The sequence below is a fragment of the Triticum aestivum genome, chromosome 6B (assembly GCF_018294505.1).
Source record: "Triticum aestivum cultivar Chinese Spring chromosome 6B, IWGSC CS RefSeq v2.1, whole genome shotgun sequence".
Taxonomy (NCBI): domain Eukaryota; kingdom Viridiplantae; phylum Streptophyta; class Magnoliopsida; order Poales; family Poaceae; genus Triticum; species Triticum aestivum.
In genome coordinates this window covers 294,767,331-294,791,550 of record NC_057810.1, presented here as the reverse complement: position 1 = coordinate 294,791,550, position 24,220 = coordinate 294,767,331, and positions in this window count along the sequence as shown.

Below are 24,220 nucleotides of genomic sequence, written 5' to 3'. Positions count from 1 at the left end.
GTAGGAGTTGTCGTCGATGGTGGCGTCTGGCTCCAGGGCTCCAGCATCTGGTTGCGACAACCAGGTAGAAGGGAAAGGGGAAAAGAGGGAGAAAAGCAACCGTGAGTACTCATCCAAAGTACTCGCAAGCAAGGAACTACACTACATATGCATGGGTATATGTGTAAAGGGCCATATCAGTGGACTGAACTGCAGAATGCCAGAATAAGAGGGGGGATAGCTAGTCCTATCGAAGACTACGCTTCTGGCAGCCTCCGTCTTGCAGCATGTAGAAGAGAGTAGATTGAAGTCCTCCAAGTAGCATCTCCAAGTAGAATCTCCAAATAGCATCTCCAAGTAGCATCTCCAGTAGCATCGCATAGCATAACCCTACCCGGCGATCCTCCCCTCGTCGCCCTGTGGAAAAGCGATCACCGGGTTGTCTGTGGAACTTGGAAGGGTGTGTTTTATTAAGTATCCGGTTCTAGTTGTCATAAGGTCAAGGTACAACTCCAAGTCGTCCTGTTACCGAAGATCACGGCTATTCGAATAGATTAACTTCCCTGCAGGGGTGCACCAACTTACCCAACACGCTTGATCCCATTTGGCCGGACACACTTTCCTGGGTCATGCCCGGCCGCGGAAGATCAACACGTCGCAGCCCCACCTAGGCACAACAGAGAGGCCAGCACGCCGGTCTAAACCTAAGCGCGCAGGGGTCTGGGCCCATTGCCCTGAGCACACCTGCACGTTGCGTGGGCGGCCAAAAGCAGACCTAGCCTAGTGGCGTTCCAGTCCAATTCGGTGCGCTCTGCTCCGTCGCTGACGTCTAAAGTGCTTCGGCTGATACCACGACGTCGGGATACCCATAACTACTCCCACGTAGATGGTTAGTGCGTATAGGCTCGTAGCCAACTCAGATCAAATACCAAGATCTCGTTAAGCGTGTTAAATATCCATTAACGCCGAACAGGGCGAGGCCCACCTGTCTCCTAGGTGGTCTCAACCTGCCCTATCGCTCCGCCACAAGTAACAGTCGGGGGCCGTCGGGAACCCAGGCCCACCTCTACCGGGATGGAGCCACCTGCCCCTTCAGCCCCCATCTCCGAACAGTATCACAGGTAATGTAACTATGTAAAGTATATCGTATATGCCCATGATCACCTCCCGAAGTGATCACAGCCCAGTAGTATAGCATGGCAGACGGACAAGAGTGTAGGGCCACTGATGGAACACTAGCATCCTATACTAAGCAGTAGGATAGCAGGTAAAGGTAACAACAATAGTAGCAAGGACAGGCTATGCAGCAGTATAGGATTAACTGAAAGCAGTAACATGCTACACTACTCTAATGCAAGCAGTATAGAGTAGAATAGGCGATATCTGGTGATCAAGGGGGGGGCTTGCCTGGTTGCTCTGGCAAGAGAGAGGGGTCGTCAACTCCGTAGTCGAACTGGGCCGCAGCAGCGTCGGTCTCGTAGTCTACCAGAGAGAAGAGGGGGAAGAAACAGTAAATACAATGCAAACATAAACATGACGATGCGTGACATGACAATGAGCAGTGCGAGGTGTGTCCTAACGCGACAGCAGGTGGTACCGGCGAAGGGAGGGAACATCCGGGAAAGTATTCCCGATGTTTTGCGTTTTCGGACAGATGGACCGGAGGGGGAAAGTTGTGAGTTCGATAGGTTAGGGAGGTGTGGTGGACGAACGGACTGCGTATCCGGATTCGTCTCGTCGTTCTGAGCAACTTTCATGTAGAAAGTATTTTCATCAGAGCTACGGTTTATTTTCTATTAATTTTAAAATTTTTTAATCATTTTCAGGATTTGTTTAATTATTTTAATGCATCATTATCCAGAATAGTGCATGCTGACATCATCATGACGTCATCATGACGTCAGCATGACGTCAGCAGTCAACAGGGAGTTGACTGGGTCAATCTGACGTGTGGGTCCCGCATGTCATTGACTGATTAGTCTAATTAGGGTTTAATAAAACTAACAACTTAATTAGATTAATTAAACATGATTAATTAACTTAATTAATCCATTAATTACTTTAATCATTAATTAATTAATTATTAATTAATTTCTTATTTATATATTTATTTTTATTATAATAATATTTTTTTTAATTCTCTTTTCTCTTTTTTTAAGCGTTCTGGGTCGGGCCCCACGTGCCATAGGCACAGGGGCCATAGCGGGCAGGCGGGCAGGCGGGCGTCGGGTACAGGCGCAGCCTGTATGGGCGCTGCAGGCGCGACCGGCAAGGGCAACCCAACTGGGGCGCCGGCGACCACGGCAGAGCGCCGGAGAAGAGGGGGGGCGGTGGCCTGGGATGACCTGGGTGGGCGCGGGTCGGCAGTGAGGGGAGCCGCAGCGAGGGGGGCGCGACACACCAGGGCACGGGGAAGGGCAGCCGCAGCTGCGGTCGGCGCGAGCGAGCGGGAGGAGGGGGGGAGGCGGTGCGGTGGCCGTGGTGCCGTTCGGCGATCCAAACGGCGCGACGGGACGGTGCCGGGAGGGAGAAGAGGAGGCCGGGGCCTCACCGAGGGAGTGTAGGGGACGGGGCCATGGGCTCGATGAAGGTCGGGGTCGGCGGCAACGTTGGGGAGGCGGTCCGGCGAGGCGGCGTTGTCGAGGCGGCGGAGCAGTCCTTGGGTGGCGGCGGTGTCTTGCGACGTCCGGCGGCGGCATGGGCGACATGGCGACGACGACGACACAGGGGAGGACGACAGCGCTGGCGGACCAGCGAGGTGGCCTCCGGTGACGGGGTCGGGGCGGCCACGGATGGGGCGCGCGCGGAGCTCGGGGGAGACGACCCGGTGCATGAAGGAGAGGGAGGAGGCCGGGAAGTGCGGCGCCGGTGAGGCGCCGGGGTGGCGTGGGGGTGCTGGCGTTCGGCGGCGACGAGCGGTGGGGGGGCGAGGGGATCGGGATGGAGAAGAGAGCGAGGTGGTGTGGGGGGGGGGGTCGCCTCGATCCAGATTGGATCGGGAGGGGAGAGGGAGTGGCGTCGTGGGGGGGAGTGGGTGCGTTGGGGGGGTTAGGGTTTGGTCGTCCAGGGGGTATGGGGGAGTGGGGCGAATGGGTGGACCGGCTAGGGTTTCTTCCCTGGTGGGGGGCTATGGAGGGGAGGGGGTGGGCCGGCTGGGCCTGGGGGTTGGCCCAGTTGGGCCACGGCCCGGAGGGGGGGCTTCTCCTTTGTTTTAGTTTAGTTACAGTTTTCTATTTTCGTATTTTCTTTTATTTATTTATTCTCTTGTTTCTGTTTTCTTTTACTTATGTAATATTTTATAGTTTTACAAAAAGTGAAACCCACACCTAAAATAGAGTTACAATTATAACTACTGCCACAAAAGGTTTTAACCCTGAACAAAATAGTATAGTATTTTATAAAATCCAAAATGCATATATTTAATTGTTTCACCTACCACTTTAATTACTTAAGTGCATTTAAACCTTTTATAAAAATGTGGTTTCTCCACCATAATTACCTATGCATTATTTGACACAACCCAAACAATTTAGTTTTAATATTTCAAAACTTTTGTCGTTTGCCTTTATTTTAAATTTTAATTTGACACGGTTTGAACTAACGGACGTTTAGCATCGGTAATCGGGATGACGTGGCTTGATTAGCGTGGGATTATTTTAGCAAGATTATCCGGGCGTCACATAAGCTTTCTTTGGCTATGCTATTTTGATAAGACATGATTATTTGTTAGTATGCTTCAACTATTACTATTTTTATGTTCTATAAGCTTTTATCTTGAATCATTTGGATCTGAACATTCATGCCACAATAAAGAAAATTACATTGAGAATTATACTAGGTAGCATTCCACATTAAAAATTCTGTTTTTATCATTTACCTACTCGAGGACGAGCATGAATTAAGCTTGGGGATGCTTGATACGTCTCCAACGTATCTATAATTTTTGATTGTTCCATGCTATTATATTACCCATTTTGCATGTTTATGGGCTTTACTTTACACTTTTATATCATTTTTGGGACTAACCTACTAACCGGAGGCCCAGCCCGAATTGCTATTTTTTTGCCTATTTTAGTGTTTCGAAGAAAAGGAATATCAAACGGAGTCCAAACGGAATGAAACCTTCAGGAACAATCTTTTTGGAACAAACGTGATCTAGGGGACTTGGAGTGGACGTCAAGCAACAGAGGAGGCGGCCACGAGGGTGCCCGGCGCACCCCCTACAGGTGGGCATTCCCCCCACCCTCGTGGGCCCCTCGAGCGTCCACTGACCTACTTCTTCCTCCATGGTCAATTCCCCCTCTGGCGGAGCACCGGCAAAGGCTCCAAGATGGGATCTCATGGATACAGAAGGTTGCTGCGGTAGAAATAGTTTTTCGTGGTGCTCCTCGATGGTTTCAGGGTACGTGGGTATATATAGGAGGAAGAAGTAGGTCGATGGATGCTCAAGGGGCCCACGAGGGTGGGGGGCGCGCCCACTTGTAGGGGGCGTTCCGGGCACCCTCGTGGCCGCCTCCTCTGTTGATTGACGTCTACTCCAAGTCCCCTAGATCACGTTTGTTCCAAAAAGATCGCTCCCGAAGGTTTCATTCCGTTTGGACTCCGTTTGATATTCATCTTCTTCGAAACACCGAAATAGGCAAAAAAACAGCAATTCGGGCTGGGCCTCCGATTAGTAGGTTAGTCCCAAAAAAATATAAAAGTGTAAATTAAAGCCCATAACGGGTAATAAAATAGCATGGAACAATCAAAAATTATAGATATGTTGGAGACGTATCATTCCACAATCATAGCCATTACATATTTTGAATGGAAAAGCGTGTCAAAGTTTAATCATTGATGTTACCAAGAAGACATTAGTTTAATATATTGGAATTGGAAAACCTTGTCAAATTTTGCTCATTGATGTTATCCAGAAGACATGCATTTGATATTTTTGAGTGGGACACCCTTTGCTATGAGCAACATCGATCGTTTTTTCCTATTCCTGTCTTCAGTTCAGAAATATTTACTTTGCTGAGATGCATAGTCACATGAATGCTGACTTATGTAAGGTATTTTAATAGTTTGTTCTGAATGTTGTCTATGTAATGCCAGGCCTTGTGAGTTTGATTGCAAAGTTGAGCTTGGAATGTTGTGGCATGCCGCATCATGAGCTGTTCACCGTGCCTCCCGAGAATAATGCTTCATATTGTTTTGCATGTTGAGCTAATGCCTGTGATTTGCATGTTATGAAGATCATCCTCTTCTGTTGTTTCTGTGCTTAAGATGTTCATTGTCTTATGTTTCATTCATAGCCTATACAACAACTCGGGTAGGTTAGAGGTGAAACCATATGATCTTCCGACCAACTCATCATCTTAGGCTGTGATTGGATCATCGTTTTCCAATCAAAACCGCTTGTAAAACTGACGGTTGTAAATAAAAGCAGATGGTCTCGGGCGAAGCGCTTGGTTGGTCGATTTTGACTAGTAAAATATACACTGGTCTCTCAAATTACACGTGTGGCCCGCCGGTTTTACTTACAGACTTCGGGCCCTCGGTTTCATTACGCCTGTATTTTATGCGTTGTTTCTGATGACGAGTAAATTACACTTGTATCTTAATATAGGTGTGAAATAAACCAGAGCTCCCAAGCGCGGCCTTACCGTTTCATGCCGTCTCAGTCTCTCGAAGTTGCTCATAGGTGTCCGATGATCCTGGCTTCCTGAATGAGCAGCGGGCGCTGTATCAGACCATTTGTAGGGCCCTCAAGGCCCTCTCCGTCGTCCTTCAAGTTGTTGCGCTCGCCGTGGCGCCGAGCATTGTCAACATGGTCAACAAACATGATGATTCAGGAGATGACTTTATTTTGACTGGATGACAGTAGGGACCCACTAGGGCCATAGCCGTACGTACGCAAGTGCCTCCTTATTATGTACAACTATATATTTTTTGCTTCCTCCTGGTTTCCTGACATCACGGTCCCACACCATTGTCATCCTATGTAGTCAATAAACGAGAGAATTGCACAAGGAGTGGCCGAACGCTGGGACCAAGCAGCTCGAGCAGTATTTGTGTTTTTGAGGTGTGAGCACTGCAGAGTTTTTCTTGAGCGATGTTTTCGTTGTTGTTCAGAGGAGAGCAGGGTATTAACTGGGCGGGCTGTGGCCCGTCTAGCCCAGCCCAAATATTTTTTTTCAAGCTGAAAATGGCTAGCCCAACTATACTTTTTTTGAGGAATACCCAGGCAAGGTCAACTTGTTATTCTCCGCCCCGCTGGGCTGCAAATCTTTCCTAGGAGGGATGCATTAGGCTTAACAGGAAAATGGGCTTTAAAAATAATAAATGAGATGTAATTATAAAAACTAGGCGGTAATATAAAAAACGCACCAAACACGTAATTAGTTTATAAAAATTATTTTTGGATTTTGAAAATTTTAATTTCATTAATTGTTGCACGTGCAATGTTTTGTTGGATTTTTACGTAATACAAATTTATATTGAAATTGTATTTAATCTGACTAGAAATTTCGGGATAAAAATATTTCGGATCCCATCAAAATGTAGGAAATTTTATTGAATTCTGTTTTGAATGGTTGGTTGAAATTATTAATCGTTGTCCTATCTAGAAAATGGGATGTACTTTTAACAAACTGTAAATGGTCCGTGGTAAATTCCATTAGAATTCAAAAATGGGTTGTACATTCTTACAAATCGCAAATGGGCTATAAGCTCTCTGCCACACACTTGTGGGCCTACTAAGTTGACGCGTCCCCTAATAAAAGTAAGTTGATGCGTATGCAAGGCTTTGTCAACTTATAGTCAACACACGGTTCTAGCAGCAGTGGCCGTTGGATGTCCATCCAATGGATGTCGTGCTTCTTCTTCAATCTCGGATAATCTAGCTTCAGCCGCCCAAAAAATGATTCCTTCCCCTGACATCTGGGACACGCCGTTTCGGAGGCTGACCTGTGTGCCTACTAAGTTGACGCGTACCAAGGGCTTTGTCAACTTAGTCAATATAAACGATTCTGGCTGCAGTGACCGTACGATGTCCATCCAACAGCTGTCGTGCTTCTTCAACCTCTGGTCTTCTTGCTTCAGCCGCCCAAAGCAGCGTCGGTCGTGCCACCTGCTCCTGCCTCTCGTGGCTGGTTGTGCTGCCGCGGAGGCCAAACCGCCCTCTACTACTCCCACCGCTGGCCAGGCCATCCCTCCACTCACCCACACCCCCTGTTAATCTGTGGCGACGACAGCCTCACACCAAAGCCGAACCAGTGAACCCTTGTACTCCTCTTCGCATCGGCATCCACTGTCGCGTCTTCCCCGGCTCCGCGTCGTCCCCTTCCTAGGCCTCGCCATCGTCCACCGCCCTGGTGCTCTCGACGCGGCGTGGTCAATGTGGTCAAGGAACGACTTCCATCGGACGTGGACTATACGTGGAGAGGCGGACAGTTGGGTCCACGACCGCACACAAGGAAATGCCTCCTTATTACACGCAAAATAATGATTCCTCCACCTGACATCTGGGACCCACCGGAAGGGCCTCTGTATTTCGCAAAAAAAAAAATGTTCCCCCCGCTGATAGGTCGGACCCACCAGCTATATCTTCGCACGTAAGGAAGTGCCTCCTTATTACGCACAAAAAAATGAATACCCCCCCTGCTAGTTGGGACCCAGCATAGTGGGAGGCTGACTTGTGGGCCTACTAAGTTGACGGGGACGGAGGGCTTTGCCAACTTAGTCAATATGAACGATTCTAGCTCCAGTGACCGTATGATGTCCATCCAACGACCGTTGTGCTTCTTCAACCTCTGGTCTTCTTGCTCCAACCGCCCAAAGCAGCGCCGGTCGTGCCGCCTGCTCCTGCCTCTCGTGGCCGGTTGTGCTGCCGCGAAGGCCTCACCTCCCCCTACTACTCCCACCGCTGGCCGGGCCATCCCTCTACTCACCCACACCCCCTGTTATTCTGTGGCGACGGCAGCCCCACACCGCAGCCGAACCAGTGAACCCTCGTACTCCTCTTCATGTGGGCATCCACTGTCGCGTCTTCCCCGGCTCCGCGTCATCCCCTTCCTAGGCCTCGCCATCGTCCACCACCCTGGTGCTCTCGGTGCGGCGTGGTCAATGTGGTCAAGGAATGACTTCCATCGAAAGAGTATCGTACGTGAAGAGGCTGACAGCTGGGTCCACGGCCGCAGCAAGGAAGTGCCTCCTTATTACATGCAAAATAATGATTCCTCCACCTGACAGCAGGGACCCACCGAATGGGCCACCGTATTTCGCGAAAAAACATTTCCCCCTGACTGCTGGGACCCACCAGCTACATCTTCGCACGCAAGGAAGTGCGTCCATATTACGGGCAAAAAAAAATGATTCGCCCCCTGACTGTTGGGACCCACCAGCTACATCTTCGCACGCAAGGAAGTGCCTGACAATCGGGACCCACCTGGTCGAAGCGTACGTACCATTGTCATTCTGGTCGCAAACATATACGTAAGTACTGCTTGATGTAGAGGCGCGCACGTGTCATAGTAGAGGCGCACACATGTCGTAGTAGAGGCACGCACGTAGCATGTACACGTACATACATCGACCAGGGTGCAAGAAAGTAAATACGACCATGTACATACATACGGGCGGGGTCTCGAACGCCTACTCGCGCATACGTACGACCAGGGCTCGTGTACATGGCTGCGTCGGAATGGAGAAACTGTGTCGTCGTCGTGTTCATGGGGAGCCAACCGGCAGGGTCGGAACGAAATGCGTCGTCGTGTTCATCGGGAGGGCTTGGATGGAACAGCCGATGGAAACAAGGTCTGACGTACCACAGAACGGAGGAAACAGCCTTATGTTCGACCGGCCATGGTCAAAACAGGATCATGTTCATCGAGAGGGGTCTGGAGTACCGTAAAATGGAGGAAACGGACTTCTGTTGGACCTCCTACCATTGAAACGGGGTCCTATTGATCAGGAGGGGTGTGGCGTACCGCAAAACGTCGGAAACAAACTTGTGTTGGAGTGTTACAGTCGAAACGGGGGTCCTGTTCATCAGGAGGGGTGTGGCATACCGCAAAACGGGACTCCACGGGATATTGTTCATCTCCACCATCGACCTCCTTCAGCCTCCACGGGCTACTGTTCATCCACCATCGACCTCCTCCAGCCTCCACCTGCGACTGTTCATCCACGGGCTCCTGTTCATCCAGCATCCACCGCGCGCTCCTCCACCGGCTACTGTTCAACCAGCCCTCTCCACGGGGTCCTGTTCAACCACCCCTCCACGGGCTACTGTTCATCCCGCCCTCCACCGGCTACTGATCAACCAGCCCTCCACCGGCTACTGTTCAACCTTCCCTCCACGGGGTCTTGTTCATCCACGCCCAACCGACTCGATCGATCGGGGTCCTGTTCATCCAACGACAACACCACGGGGTCCTGTTCATCCAACCCCCCACCGGGAACTGTTCATCCAAACCCCCCAACAACGCTCACTTTTCATCCAGAGGCAGCATCGATCAGGTTCAGTTAGCAGCAGTAGCGAAGGAATCGCTCGATCGGGTTCAGTTAACAGCCATCAATCGATCGCTCGGGTTCAGTAACGCGTAGCCTGCCGTGCAATCACTCGGGTTCAATAGGCGAACGCCTCGCTCGGGTTCAGTTAGAGCCCAACGCCTCGCATGCGCATGCGTGTACGAGAGAAACGTGCAAACCTTCGTGCATCGCTCGGCCCCGACCACCCACCGTAACCGGGAACACCACGATATTTTCCTCGCCCTCGCTTCTACCACGATTTTTTCCGTCATGGACGGCCCAAAGAATATCATGCAGCTGCGTCTCCGGCCCGCCCAGGATGAAAAGCCCATTTTCTGTCATGATTTTTTGTCATAGAAGTAAGAGCCCACCACATCTATGATGATACCGGGTTTTGTCACAATTATCGTCATAGAAGTGTCATAAGCATGACATAATTTTTTTTTTCGTTCGGCCCGAAATGTCACGAATGTGCCTTTTTTTGTAGTGGGTACTACCGCTGGCTACTACCACTCTACTTCCGCTCGAAGGACAGAGTAGTTTAGAGGACAAAAAATAAGTGATACTCCCGGCGGTAGTAGAACACCGGTAGTTCCGCCGCGGCGGTACTACCACTTCGCAGGAGCGGTACTTCAGCTGAACTATTAGATGCCCAATAAATCTGCGGTGGTGGGGTGCTAGTCAGAGCCGCAGTACTACCGGAGTGGTACTACCGCGCTAAACTACCGCCCTGCTACTGCTCATTTATAGAGCACTAAAAATAGGTGGAAGTTGAAGGAAATATGCCCTAGAGGCAATAATAAAGTTGTTATTCTATATTTCCTTGTTCATAATAAATGTTTATATTTTCATGCTAGAATTGTATTGATCAGAAACCTGAATACATGTGTGAATACATAGACAAACACCGTGTGCCTAGTGAGCCTCTACTTGACTAGCTCGTTGATCAAAGATGGTTAAGATTTCCTAACCATGGACATGAGTTGTCATTTGATAACGGGATCACATCATTAAGAGAATGATGTGATGGACAAGACCCATCCATTAGCTTAGCATAATGATAGTTCAATTTTATTGCTATTGCTTTCTTCATGTCAAATACATATTCCTTCGACTATGAGATTATGCAACTCCCAGATACCGGAGGAATACCTTGTGTCCTATCAAACGTCACAACATAACTGGGTGATTACAAAGATGCTCTACATGTATCTCTCAAGGTGTTTGTTGAGTTGGCATAGACCGAGATTAGGATTTGTCACTCCAAATATCGGGGAGGTATCTCTGGGGCCTCTCGGTAATACACATCATAAGCTTGCAAGCAAACGATTAAGGAGTTAGTCACGAGGTGATGTATTACAGAACGAGTAAAGATACTTGCGAGTAACGAGATTGAACTAGGTATGAAGATACCGACGATCGAATCTTGGGCAAGTAACATACCGACAAACAAAGGGAATAACGTATGTTGTCATGACGGTTTGACCGATAAAGATCTTCGTAGAATATGTAGGAGCCAATACGGCCATCCAGGATACGCTATTGGTTATTGGCCGGAGAGGTGTCTCGGTCATGTCTACATAGTTCTCGAACCCGTAGGGTCCGCACGCTTAATGTTCGATGACGATATTGTATTATATGAGTTATGTGATTTGGTGATTGAATGTTGTTCGGAGTCCCGCATGAGATCACGGACATGATGAGGAGTCTCGAAATGGCCGAAAGGTAAAGATTGATATATAGGACGATAGTATTTGGACACCGAAGTGTTCCAGGGGTACCGGGTACATATCGGGTCACCGGAAGGGGTTCCGGGCACCCTAGCAAAAGATATGGGCCTTATGGGCCAAGAGGGGAAACGCACCAGCCACCAGGGGCTGGTGCGCCCCCCATATGGGCCGAACCAGAGGAGAAGGAAAGAGGGGAAGGGGGAAGGAAAGGGGGGATTCGGCCTCCCCCGTCCTTCCCTCCTCCCTCCTCTTTCCTCCCTCCTCGGATAAATAAGGAAGGGGGCGGCCAAGGAGGAACCCAAGTAGAATTCGGTCCTACTTGGGGCACCTCCTGGCCTCTCCCCTCCCCTTCCCACTATATATATATGTGTGTGTGTGGGGGGGTGCCCCCTAGCATGCCCTAGACAAATGTTAGTCGTGTGAGGCGCGCCCTCCACCGTTTACTCCCACGGTCATATCTTCATAGTTCTTAGGCGAAGCCCTGCGAGGATCACTTCACCATCACCGTCACCACGCCGTCGTGCTGACGGAACTCATCTACTACCTCGACATCTTGCTGGATCAAGAAGGCAAGGGACGTCACCGAGCTGAATGTGTGCAGAACACGGAGGTGTCGTGCGTTCATTACTTGATCGGTTGAAGCGCGAAGAAGTTCGACTACATCAAGCGCGTTGAGAAACGTTTCTGCTTATGGTCTACGAGGGTACGTAGACACACTCTCCCCCTTGTTGCTATGCATCTCCATTGATAGATCATTTCGTGTGCATAGAATTTTTTTTGCTTTCCATGCAACGTTTCCCAACCGTGGCATCATGAGCCAGGTCTATGCGTAGATGATATGCACGAGTAGAACACAAAGAGTTGTGGGCAGTGATAGTCATACTGCTTACCCACCAACATTTTATTTTGATTCGACGATATTGTGGGATGAAGCGGCCCGGACTAACCTTACATGTCCATGTACATGAGACTGGTTCCACCGACAGACATGCAACTAGTTTTGCATAAAGGTGGCTGACGGGTGTCTGTTTCTCCTACTTTAGTTGAATCGAATTTGATTGTGGCCGGTCCTTGAAAAAGGTTAAAACAACAAACTTGACGAAACACCATTGTGGTTTGATGCGTAGGTAAGAACGGTTCTTGCTAGAAGCCCGTAGCAGCCACGTAAAACTTGCAACAACAAAGTAGAGGACGTCTAACTTGTTTTTGCAGGGCATGTTGTGATGTGATATGGTCAAGACATGATGTGATATACGTTATTGTATGAGATTATCATGTTTTATAAAAGTTATCGGCAACCTGCATGAGCCTTATGGTTGTCTCTTTATTGTATGAAATGCAAACTCCATGTAATTGCTTTACTTTATCACTATGCGTTAGCGATAGTTGTACAAGCAATAGTTGACGAGACGACCACGACGCAGCAATGGAGATCAAGGTGTCGAGCCGGTGACGATGGAGATCATGACGATGCTTTGGAGATGGAGACCAAAAGCACAAGATGATGATGGCCATATCATGTCACATATTTTTGATTGCATGTGATGTTTATCTTTTATGCATCTTATTTGCTTAGTACGGCAGTAGCACTATAAGATGATCCCTTAACTAAATTTCAAGGTAAAAGTGTTCTCCCTGAGTATGCACCGTTGCTACAGTTCGTCGTGTTGAGACACCACGTGATGATCGGGTGTGATAGACTCTACGTTCACATACAACGGGTGCAAGATAGTTTTGCATATGCAGAATACTTGGGTTAAACTTGACGAGCCTAGCATGTACAGACATTCAGAACACTCGAGACTGAAAGGTCGAACGTGAATCATATACTCCCTCCGTCCAAAAATACTTGTCATCAAATTGAACAAAAAGGGATGTATCTAGAACTAAAATACATCTAGATACATTCCCTTTTATTCATTTTGACGACAAGTATTTCTGGACAGAGGGAGTAGTAGATATGATCAACATAGAGATTTTCACCATTGATGACTACTCCATCTCACATGATGATCGGAGATGGATTAGTTGATTTGGATCACGTATCATTTATATGACTTGAGGGATGTGTTGGAAATATGCCCTAGAGGCAATAATAAATTGGTTATTATTATTATATTTCCTTGTTCATGATAATCGTTTATTATCCATGCTATAATTGTATTGATAGGAAACTCAGATACATGTGTGGGTACATAGACAACACCATGTCCCTAGTAAGCCTCTAATTGACTAGCTCGTTGATCAACAGATGGTCATGGTTTCCTGACCATGGACATTGGATGTCGTTGATAATGGGATCACATCATTAGGAGAATGGTGTGATGGACAAGACCCAATCCTAAGCCTAGCACAAAGATCGTAGTTCGTATGCTAAAGCTTTTCTAATGTCAAGTATCATTTCCTTAGACCATGAGATTGTGCAACTCCCGGATACCGTAGGAATGCTTTGGGTGTACCAAACATCACAACGTAACTGGGTGGCTATAAAGGTGCACTACATGTATCTCCGAAAGTGTCTGTTGGGTTGGCACGAATCGAGACTGGGATTTGTCACTCCGTGTAAACGGAGAGGTATCTCTGGGCCCACTCGGTAGGACATCATCATAATGTGCACAATGTGACCAAGGGGTTGATCACGGGATGATGTGTTACGGAACGAGTAAAGAGACTTGCCGGTAACGAGATTGAACAAGGTATCGGTATACCGACGATCGAATCTCGGGCAAGTACAATACCGTTAGACAAAGGGAATTGTATACGGGATCGATTGAGTCCTTGACATCATGGTTCATCTGATGAGATCATCGTGGAACATGTGGGAGCCAACATGGGTATCCAGATCCCGCTGCTGGTTATTGACCGGAGAACGTCTCGGTCATGTCTACATGTCTCCCGAACCCGTAGGGTCTACACACTTAAGGTTCGATGACGCTAGGGTTATAAAGGAAGTTTGTATGTGGTTACCGAATGTTGTTCGGAGTCCCAGATGAGATCCCGGACGTCATGAGGAGTTCCGGAATGGTCCGGAGGTAAATATTTATATATGGGAAGTCCTGTTTTGGTCACCGGAAAAGTTTCGGGTTTTTCCGGTAATGTACCGGGACCACCGGGAGAGTCCCAGGGGTCCACCAAGTGGGGCCACCAACCCTGGAGGGCTGCATGGGCCAAGTGTGGGAGGGAACCAGCCCCAGGTGGGCTGGTGCGCCCCCCACAAGGGGCCCAAGGCGCAAGGGAGAGTGGGAGGGGGCAAACCCTAAGGCAGATGGGCCCTAAGGCCCACCCCAGGCGCGCCTCCCCTCTCTCCCCCTCTGGCCGCCACCCAGATGGCATTTGGGGGCTGCCGCCACCCTTGGGGAGGGAACCCTAGAGGGGGCGCAGCCCCCTCCCCTCCCCCTATAAATACTTGAGGCCTGGGGGCTGCCCAACACATGAGAATCTCTCCCTCTTGGCGCAGCCCTACCTCTCTTACTCCTCCTCTCCCGTGGTGCTTGGCGAAGCCCTGCTGGACTACCACGCTCCTCCATCACCACCACGCCATTGTGCTTCTGCTGGATGGAGTCTTCCTCAACCTCTCCCTCTCTCCTTGCTGGATCAAGGCGTGGGAGACGTCACCGGGCTGTACGTGTGTTGAACGCGGAGGTGCCGTCCGTTCGGCACTAGGATCTCCGGTGATTTGGATCACGACGAGTACGACTTCTTCAACCCCGTTCTCTTGAATGCTTCCGCTTAGCGATCTACAAGGGTATGTAGATGTACTCTCCTTCCCCTCGTTGCTGGTTTCTCCATAGATAGATCTTGGTGACACGTAGGAAAATTTTGAATTTCTGCTACATTCCCCAACAAGATGTCTATCTAAGTGGGAGTTCTTAAGTAATTTGATTAATTGAGCTTAATTTATCATGAACTTAGTCCTGATAGTATTTGCATATCTATGTTGTAGATCAATGGCCCGTGCTATTGTTCCCCTGAATTTTAATGCATTCCTAGAGAAAGCTAGGTTGAAAGATGATGGTAGCAACTACACGGACTGGGTCCGTAACTTGAGGATTATCCTCATTGTTGCACAGAAGAATTATGTCCTTGATGCACCGCTAGGTGAGAGGCCTGCTGTAGGAGCAGATGCTGATGTTTTGAACGTCTGGCAAGCTTGATCTGATGACTACTCGATAGTTTAGTGTGCCATGCTTTACGGCTTAGAATTGAGACTTCAAAGACGTTTTGAATGTCATGGAGCATATGAGATGTTCCAGGAGTTGAAGTTAATATTTCAAGCAAATGCCCGAGTTGAGAGATATGAAGTCTCCAACAAGTTCTATAGCTGCAAGATGGAGGAGAACAGCTCTTTCAGTGAACATATACTCAAAATGTTTGGGTATCATAATCACTTGACTTAGCTAGGAGTTAATCTTCCAGATGATAGTGTTATTGACAGAGTTCTTCAATCACTGCCATCAAGCTAAAATGGCTTCGTGATGAACTATAATATGCAAGGGATGGAGAAGACAATTCTCGAGCTCTTCACAATGCTCAAAGCTGCGGAAGTAGAAATCAAGAAGGAGCATCAAGTGTTGATGGTTAACAAGACCACTAGTTTCAAGAAAAAGGGCAAGGGAAAGAAAGGGAACTTCAAGAAGAATGGCAAGCAAGTTGCCACTCCCGGGAAGAAGCCCAAAGCTGGACCCAAGCTTGAAACTGAGTGCTTCTACTTCAAAGGGACTGGTCACTGGAAGCGGATCTGCCCCAAGTATTTGGCGGATAAGAAGGATGGCAAAGTGAACAAAGGTATATTTGATATATATGTTACTGATGTGTACCTTACTAATGCTCGTAGTAGCGCCTGGGTATTTGATAATGGTTCGGTTGCTCAAATTTGTAACTCGAAACAGGGGCTACGGATTAAACAAAGATTGGCTAAGGACGAGGTGACGATGCGCATCGAGAATGGTTCCAAGGTCGATGTGATCGCCGTCGGCACGCTACCTCTACCTCTACCTTCGGGATTAGTTTTAGACCTGAATAATTGTTATTTGGTGCCAGCGTTGAGCATGAACATTATATCTGGATCTTGTTTAGTGTGAGACAATTATTCATTTAAATTAGAGAATACTGGTTGTATTATTTATATGAGTAATATCTTTTATGGTCATGCACCCTTGAAGAGTGGTCTATTTTTGTTGAATCTCGATTGTGGTGATACACATATTCATAATATTGATGCCAAAAGATTCAAAATTGATAATGATAGTGCAACATATTTATGGCATTGCCGTTTAGGTTATATTGGTGCAAAGCGCATGAAGAAACTCCACGCAGATGGGCTTTTAGAATCACTTGATTATGAATAATTTGATACTTGCGAAACATGCCTCATGAGAAAGATGACTAAAACTCTGTTCTCCAAAATATTGGAGCGAGCCAATGACATGTTGGAAATAATACATACCGATGTATGTGGTCCAATCAGTGTTGAGGCATGTGGTGGGTATCATTATTTTCTGACCTTCACAAATTATTTGAGCAGATATGGGAATATCTACCTAATGATACATAAGTCTGAAACATTTGAAAAGTTCAAAAAATTTCAGAGTGAAGCAGAGAATCATCGTAATAACAAAATAAAGTTTCTATGATATGATTGCGGAGGCGAATATTTTAGTTACGAGTTTGGCCTTCATTTAAAACAATGTGGAATAGTTTCACAACTCATGCCACCTGGAACACCATAGCATAATGGTGTGTCCAAACGTCGTAACCGTACTTTATTAGATATGGTGCGATCTATGATGTCTCTTACCGATTTACCACTATTGTTTTGGGGTTATGCATTAGAGACAGCTGCATTCACGTTAAATATGGCACCGTCTAAATCCGTTGAGACGACAACGTATGAACCGTTGTTTGGCAAGAAACCTAATCTGTCATTTCTCGAAGTTTGGGGTTGCGACACTTATGTCAAAAGGCTTCAACCTGATAAGCTCGAACCCAAATCGGAGAAGTGCGTCTTCATAGGATAACCTAAGGAAACAATTGGGTACACCTTCTACCACAGATCTGAAGGCAAGATCTTTGTTGCCAAGAATGGAACATTTCTAGAAAAGGAGTTTCTCTCGAAAGAAGTGAGTGGGAGGAAAGTAGAACTTCATGAGGTAATTGTACCTTCTCTCAATTTTGAAAGTAGCACATCAGAAAAATCCGTTCCTGTGATGCCTACACCAACTAGAGAGGAAGCTAATGATTATGATCATGAAACTTCAGATCAAGTTACTGATGGACCTCGTAGGTCGAACAGAGCACGTTCCGCACCAGAGTGGTATGGTAATCATGTTCTGTAAGTTATGTTACTAGACCATAACGAACCTATGAACTATGAAGAAGATATGATGAGCCCAGATTCCGATAAATGGCTTGAGGCCATGAAATCTGAGATAGGATCCATGTATGAGAACAAAGTGTGGACTTTGTTGGACTTGCCCGATGATCGGCGAGTCATAGAAAATAAATGGATCTTCAAGAAGAAGACTGACGCTGATGGTAATGTTACTATCTACAAAGCTCGACTTGTCGCGAAAGGTTTTCGACAAGTTCAAGGAGTTGACTATGATGAGACTTTCTCACCTGTAGCGATGCTTAAGTCTGTCCGAATCATGTTAGAAATTGCCGCATTTTATGATTATGAAATCTGGCAAATGGACGTTAAAGCTGCATTCCTTAATGGATTTCTTAAAGAAGAGTTGTATATGATGCAACCAGAAGGTTTTGTCGAGCCTAAAGGTGCTAACAAAGTGTGCAAGCTCCAACGATCCATCTATGGACTGGTGCAAGCATCTTGGAGTTGGAATATACGCTTTGATGAGGTGATCAAAGCATATGGTTTTATATAGACTTTCAGAGAAGCCTGTATTTACAAGAAAGTGAGTGGGAGCTCTGTGGCATTTCTAATATTATATGTGGATGACATATTATTGATTGGAAATGATGTAGAATTTCTGGATAGCATAAAAGGATACTTGAATAAGAGTTTTTCAATGAAAAGACCTTGGTGAAGCTGCTTATATATTGGGCATCAAGATCTATAGAGACAAGACGCTCAATAGGACTTTCACAAAGCATATACCTTGATAAAGTTTTGAAGAAGTTTAAAATGGATCAGTCAAAGAAAGGGTTCTTGCCTATGTTACAAGGTGTGAAGTTGAGTCAGACTCAAAACCCGACCAATGCAGAAGATAGAGAGAAAATGAAAGTCATTCCCTATGCCTCAGCCATAAGTTCTATCATGTATGCTATGATGTGTACCAGACCTGATGTGTGCCTTGCCATAAGTCTGGCAGGGAGGTACCAAAGTAATCCATGAGTGGATCACTAACAGCGGTCAAGAACATCCTGAAGTATCTAAAAAGGACAAATGATATGTTTCTTGTTTATGGAGGTGACAAATAGCTCGTCGTAAATGGTTACGTCGATGCTAGCTTTGACACTAATCTGGATGACTCTAAGTCACAAAAACAAATACATATTTATATTGAATGGTGGAGCTGTCAATTGGTGCAGTTTCAAGCAGAGCGTCATGGCGGGATCTACATATGAAGCGGAGTACATAGTTGCTTTGGATGTAGCAGTGTTAGCCCGGTTTTCCGTCACGGGTAATCCTCACTTCTTCTTAATCAATGAAAATGGCAAGTCTTTTGCCTTGTTTCAAAAAAAGAAAAGATAGAACCAGGAGCTTGGGTTAGTTCTGGTCCTCCAGTTGCATTAGAGCATCTCCAACTGGCGCGGCAAAAGGCGCGCCCGTGCGGTAAAATTATGTTTTAGCGTGCGCCGGCTGATTCCACGCGCTTCAGCGGTGGCGGGAAATTACCGCGCGCGGGAAGCGCTTGCGCGCACGCGGGAGAAAGCGGCACGCGGCGCGGTAGATTTGGCGCGCCGCTTACCGCGCGCCTATAAATTGCCGCGCCCGCCACCCGCACCGCACAGCCACGCGCCCTCCCCTCGCAAACTCGCTGCCTCGCCGCTTCGCAGCTTTCCGCGCCACCACCGCGCCACCATGCCGTCGCGCCGTCGGGGTGCTTCGGGCTATCGCGGCGTCCGCGCGCGCCCCAACGGCTGGTTCTCCGCCGAGATACGGTCCGGCGACGTCCGGCTCGGCCTCGGGACATTCCGGAGCGCGCACGAGGCGGCCCGCGCGTACGACGCGGCGGGCGCTTGGACAGGCCCCGGTCGCAGATGAACTTCCGAGACGTCTTCACGCGCGAGCAGGCGCAGCGCGTCGCCCCTCCGCCGCGTCTCATCACCGACCTCAACCGTGCCGACCACGCTCGGCGGCAGCGCTGCCTCCTCCTCGTCGAGGAGGACGAGCGAGCCATGGCGGAGTGGCGCTGTCGCCACCCGGAGGACGTCGCTGACGAGCATGCCTACTGGATTAGTTTCTATCTATCTATGTATGTCGTAGTAGTATCTATCTATCTATGTATGTCGAACTATCTATCTATGTATGTCGAACTATCTATCTATCTATGTAAAATATCTTGCATCATTTTCTTTATCTATTCAAAAAAATGTTTTAGAATGAGCGCGCGCTGCATTTTTACCGCGCCTGCTGGAGCTGCGCGCGCGCGGATTTACAGCGTGGTTGCTGGAGCAAACGCTGCGCGCCGCGCCAAACCAGGCAATGGGCGCGCGCCAAATCAGTTTTTAGCGCGCGGTGCGTTCGGCGCCTGTTAGAGATGCTATCAGAGCAAGCACTTACAGATTGTAATGACATTGTGACTGAGTATGTAATGACATTGTGACTGAGTATGCAAGAGTTTTCACACGAAAAAAGAAAAGAAAAAACTGATTTGCTGGCACGTTTTTTTTTTCTTTTCCATCACGTAGTTCTGCCCTAATCTCCACCACAAGGGAAAAACTGGTCTTGTGCGGCTGTAGGTTGCGCCGTGCCGTACATCCATCAAACTCCGGAAGACCGCCCTGCCCCACTATACCATCTCGTCAAGCCCCCAAAACCGCAAAGCAAAGCGCTTTTGGTTAAACTCATCGCCAAACCAAAGCGCCTCCTCCGAGCATCCGACGCTTCCAAATCTCTCCTTCCCTCACACTCCACCGACGCCCGCGGTGACCATGGCGGCGGAGCAGAGCGCGGAGCACTTCAGGGGCCAGGCGCGGCTGCCGGGCTTCGCGGCGCCGCGGCGGTACGATCTGCGCCTCACGCCAGACCTCGCCGCCTGCACCTTCGCGGGCTCGGTGTCCGTCTCCGTCGACGTCGCCGCGCCCACGCGCTTCCTCGTGCTCAACGCCGCCGACCTCGACGTGGCCCCCGGGGACGTGCACTTCGCGCCCAAGGGCTCCGGCCAGGTACCTTAACTGCTCGCGTCGTCGCGATTGTCACTGGTGGCTCGGTTTGATCTATTCGTTTGAGGTCTGGGATGTGGAAGCTGGGCCTTGGCGATTGGTCGGGTGGGGTTTTGGAACGGGGTTACGACCAGCGGCTAGGTTTTTGTCTAGGTTTCGCCCTTGGAAGTTTGACGTTTTAGCATTGCCTTGGCAGTGAAGTGAGTGAGATCGATTTCGCGCTGCTTAAAAGCTCAACAGTTGGATGTGCACTGCTTACTATAGGGCTCATAGGTTCTTTGCCTACGAGTTGCAACTGACTCAAATTGGATATATTGTCTCTATGCAACATTGTGATCGTGATATTTCATCATGAGGTGTAGATTTGGAGAAAGGATCAAAGGAAGAGATATGTGCTGCTTACATATTAGGCAAAGCTCAACAATAATAGTCATCATATTGTTTACATATTAGGCAAATGATCTGTGTTAGAATAGAATGTACTGTTTCTTTTTCACAGTTAAGGACTATTTCAAGCATTTTCCTGGCATGACCATACACCGTACATACTAAATCAGTCTGCACAGTCTGATCTACAGGGCATTTAGTACCAAGTGCTATCCTACACTATATAACCCGCTCTCATCAAAATAAGCAGTCTAGATTTTTTCTTACGAATAATCTACGTTGTTATAATCTGCAGAGTCTTTTTCTGCAGAAGTAATCTGCACCGCTATAGTCTGTTTCCATCTGACTGAACGGTCTAGATTTATTTCTTTTTTATAAGACCAATCTGGACTTCTATAATCATGTCGCACCCAAACAAGCGTTGTCATATATCCCTTTTTTCTGGACTAATGTGAGTATTTCTAGATATTTTGGACCAAGATGGGGTTTTTATCCCTCGAATAAATCATTATTATGTTTGCTCCCTAGCTAGCATGTAAATATTTCTATTTCTAGCATTTGCCGCATATATATATCAGAAGACCCAGAGCCGAGGCTGGTTCGAACCCATGACCTCCAGGCCACAAGTGGAAGGGCTCTGCCACTGCACCAGGTCCGCTCTTCAGATCAGAAGAACAAAATAAGGAAATAAAATCATGTGCTTCAGCTCACAAATAAATATGTTAGAAATAGGTAAAAGTAGAATAGGTTTATTGCCATCGACAGGATTTTTCTTGGGAACCACAAATATGTCAAAAGGCTTCAACCTGATAAGCTCGAACCCAAATCGGAGAAGTGCGTCTTCATAGGATAACCTAAGGAAACAATTGGGTACACCTTCTACCACAGATCTGAAGGCAAGATCTTTGTTGCCAAGAATGGAACATTTCTAGAAAAGGAGTTTCTCTCGAAAGAAGTGAGTGGGAGGAAAGTAGAACTTCATGAGGTAATTGTACCTTCTCTCAATTTTGAAAGTAGCACATCAGAAAAATCCGTTCCTGTGATGCCTACACCAACTAGAGAGGAAGCTAATGATTATGATCATGAAACTTCAGATCAAGTTACTGATGGACCTCGTAGGTCGAACAGAGCACGTTCCGCACCAGAGTGGTATGGTAATCATGTTCTGTAAGTTATGTTACTAGACCATAACGAACCTATGAACTATGAAGAAGATATGATGAGCCCAGATTCCGATAAATGGCTTGAGGCCATGAAATCTGAGATAGGATCCATGTATGAGAACAAAGTGTGGACTTTGTTGGACTTGCCCGATGATCGGCGAGTCATAGAAAATAAATGGATCTTCAAGAAGAAGACTGACGCTGATGGTAATGTTACTATCTACAAAGCTCGACTTGTCGCGAAAGGTTTTCGACAAGTTCAAGGAGTTGACTATGATGAGACTTTCTCACCTGTAGCGATGCTTAAGTCTGTCCGAATCATGTTAGAAATTGCCGCATTTTATGATTATGAAATCTGGCAAATGGACGTTAAAGCTGCATTCCTTAATGGATTTCTTAAAGAAGAGTTGTATATGATGCAACCAGAAGGTTTTGTCGAGCCTAAAGGTGCTAACAAAGTGTGCAAGCTCCAACGATCCATCTATGGACTGGTGCAAGCATCTTGGAGTTGGAATATACGCTTTGATGAGGTGATCAAAGCATATGGTTTTATATAGACTTTCAGAGAAGCCTGTATTTACAAGAAAGTGAGTGGGAGCTCTGTGGCATTTCTAATATTATATGTGGATGACATATTATTGATTGGAAATGATGTAGAATTTCTGGATAGCATAAAAGGATACTTGAATAAGAGTTTTTCAATGAAAAGACCTTGGTGAAGCTGCTTATATATTGGGCATCAAGATCTATAGAGACAAGACGCTCAATAGGACTTTCACAAAGCATATACCTTGATAAAGTTTTGAAGAAGTTTAAAATGGATCAGTCAAAGAAAGGGTTCTTGCCTATGTTACAAGGTGTGAAGTTGAGTCAGACTCAAAACCCGACCAATGCAGAAGATAGAGAGAAAATGAAAGTCATTCCCTATGCCTCAGCCATAAGTTCTATCATGTATGCTATGATGTGTACCAGACCTGATGTGTGCCTTGCCATAAGTCTGGCAGGGAGGTACCAAAGTAATCCATGAGTGGATCACTAACAGCGGTCAAGAACATCCTGAAGTATCTAAAAAGGACAAATGATATGTTTCTTGTTTATGGAGGTGACAAATAGCTCGTCGTAAATGGTTACGTCGATGCTAGCTTTGACACTAATCTGGATGACTCTAAGTCACAAAAACAAATACATATTTATATTGAATGGTGGAGCTGTCAATTGGTGCAGTTTCAAGCAGAGCGTCATGGCGGGATCTACATATGAAGCGGAGTACATAGTTGCTTTGGATGTAGCAGTGTTAGCCCGGTTTTCCGTCACGGGTAATCCTCACTTCTTCTTAATCAATGAAAATGGCAAGTCTTTTGCCTTGTTTCAAAAAAAGAAAAGATAGAACCAGGAGCTTGGGTTAGTTCTGGTCCTCCAGTTGCATTAGAGCATCTCCAACTGGCGCGGCAAAAGGCGCGCCCGTGCGGTAAAATTATGTTTTAGCGTGCGCCGGCTGATTCCACGCGCTTCAGCGGTGGCGGGAAATTACCGCGCGCGGGAAGCGCTTGCGCGCACGCGGGAGAAAGCGGCACGCGGCGCGGTAGATTTGGCGCGCCGCTTACCGCGCGCCTATAAATTGCCGCGCCCGCCACCCGCACCGCACAGCCACGCGCCCTCCCCTCGCAAACTCGCTGCCTCGCCGCTTCGCAGCTTTCCGCGCCACCACCGCGCCACCATGCCGTCGCGCCGTCGGGGTGCTTCGGGCTATCGCGGCGTCCGCGCGCGCCCAACGGCTGGTTCTCCGCCGAGATACGGTCCGGCGACGTCCGGCTCGGCCTCGGGACATTCCGGAGCGCGCACGAGGCGGCCCGCGCGTACGACGCGGCGGGCGCTTGGACAGGCCCCGGTCGCAGATGAACTTCCGAGACGTCTTCACGCGCGAGCAGGCGCAGCGCGTCGCCCCTCCGCCGCGTCTCATCACCGACCTCAACCGTGCCGACCACGCTCGGCGGCAGCGCTGCCTCCTCCTCGTCGAGGAGGACGAGCGAGCCATGGCGGAGTGGCGCTGTCGCCACCCGGAGGACGTCGCTGACGAGCATGCCTACTGGATTAGTT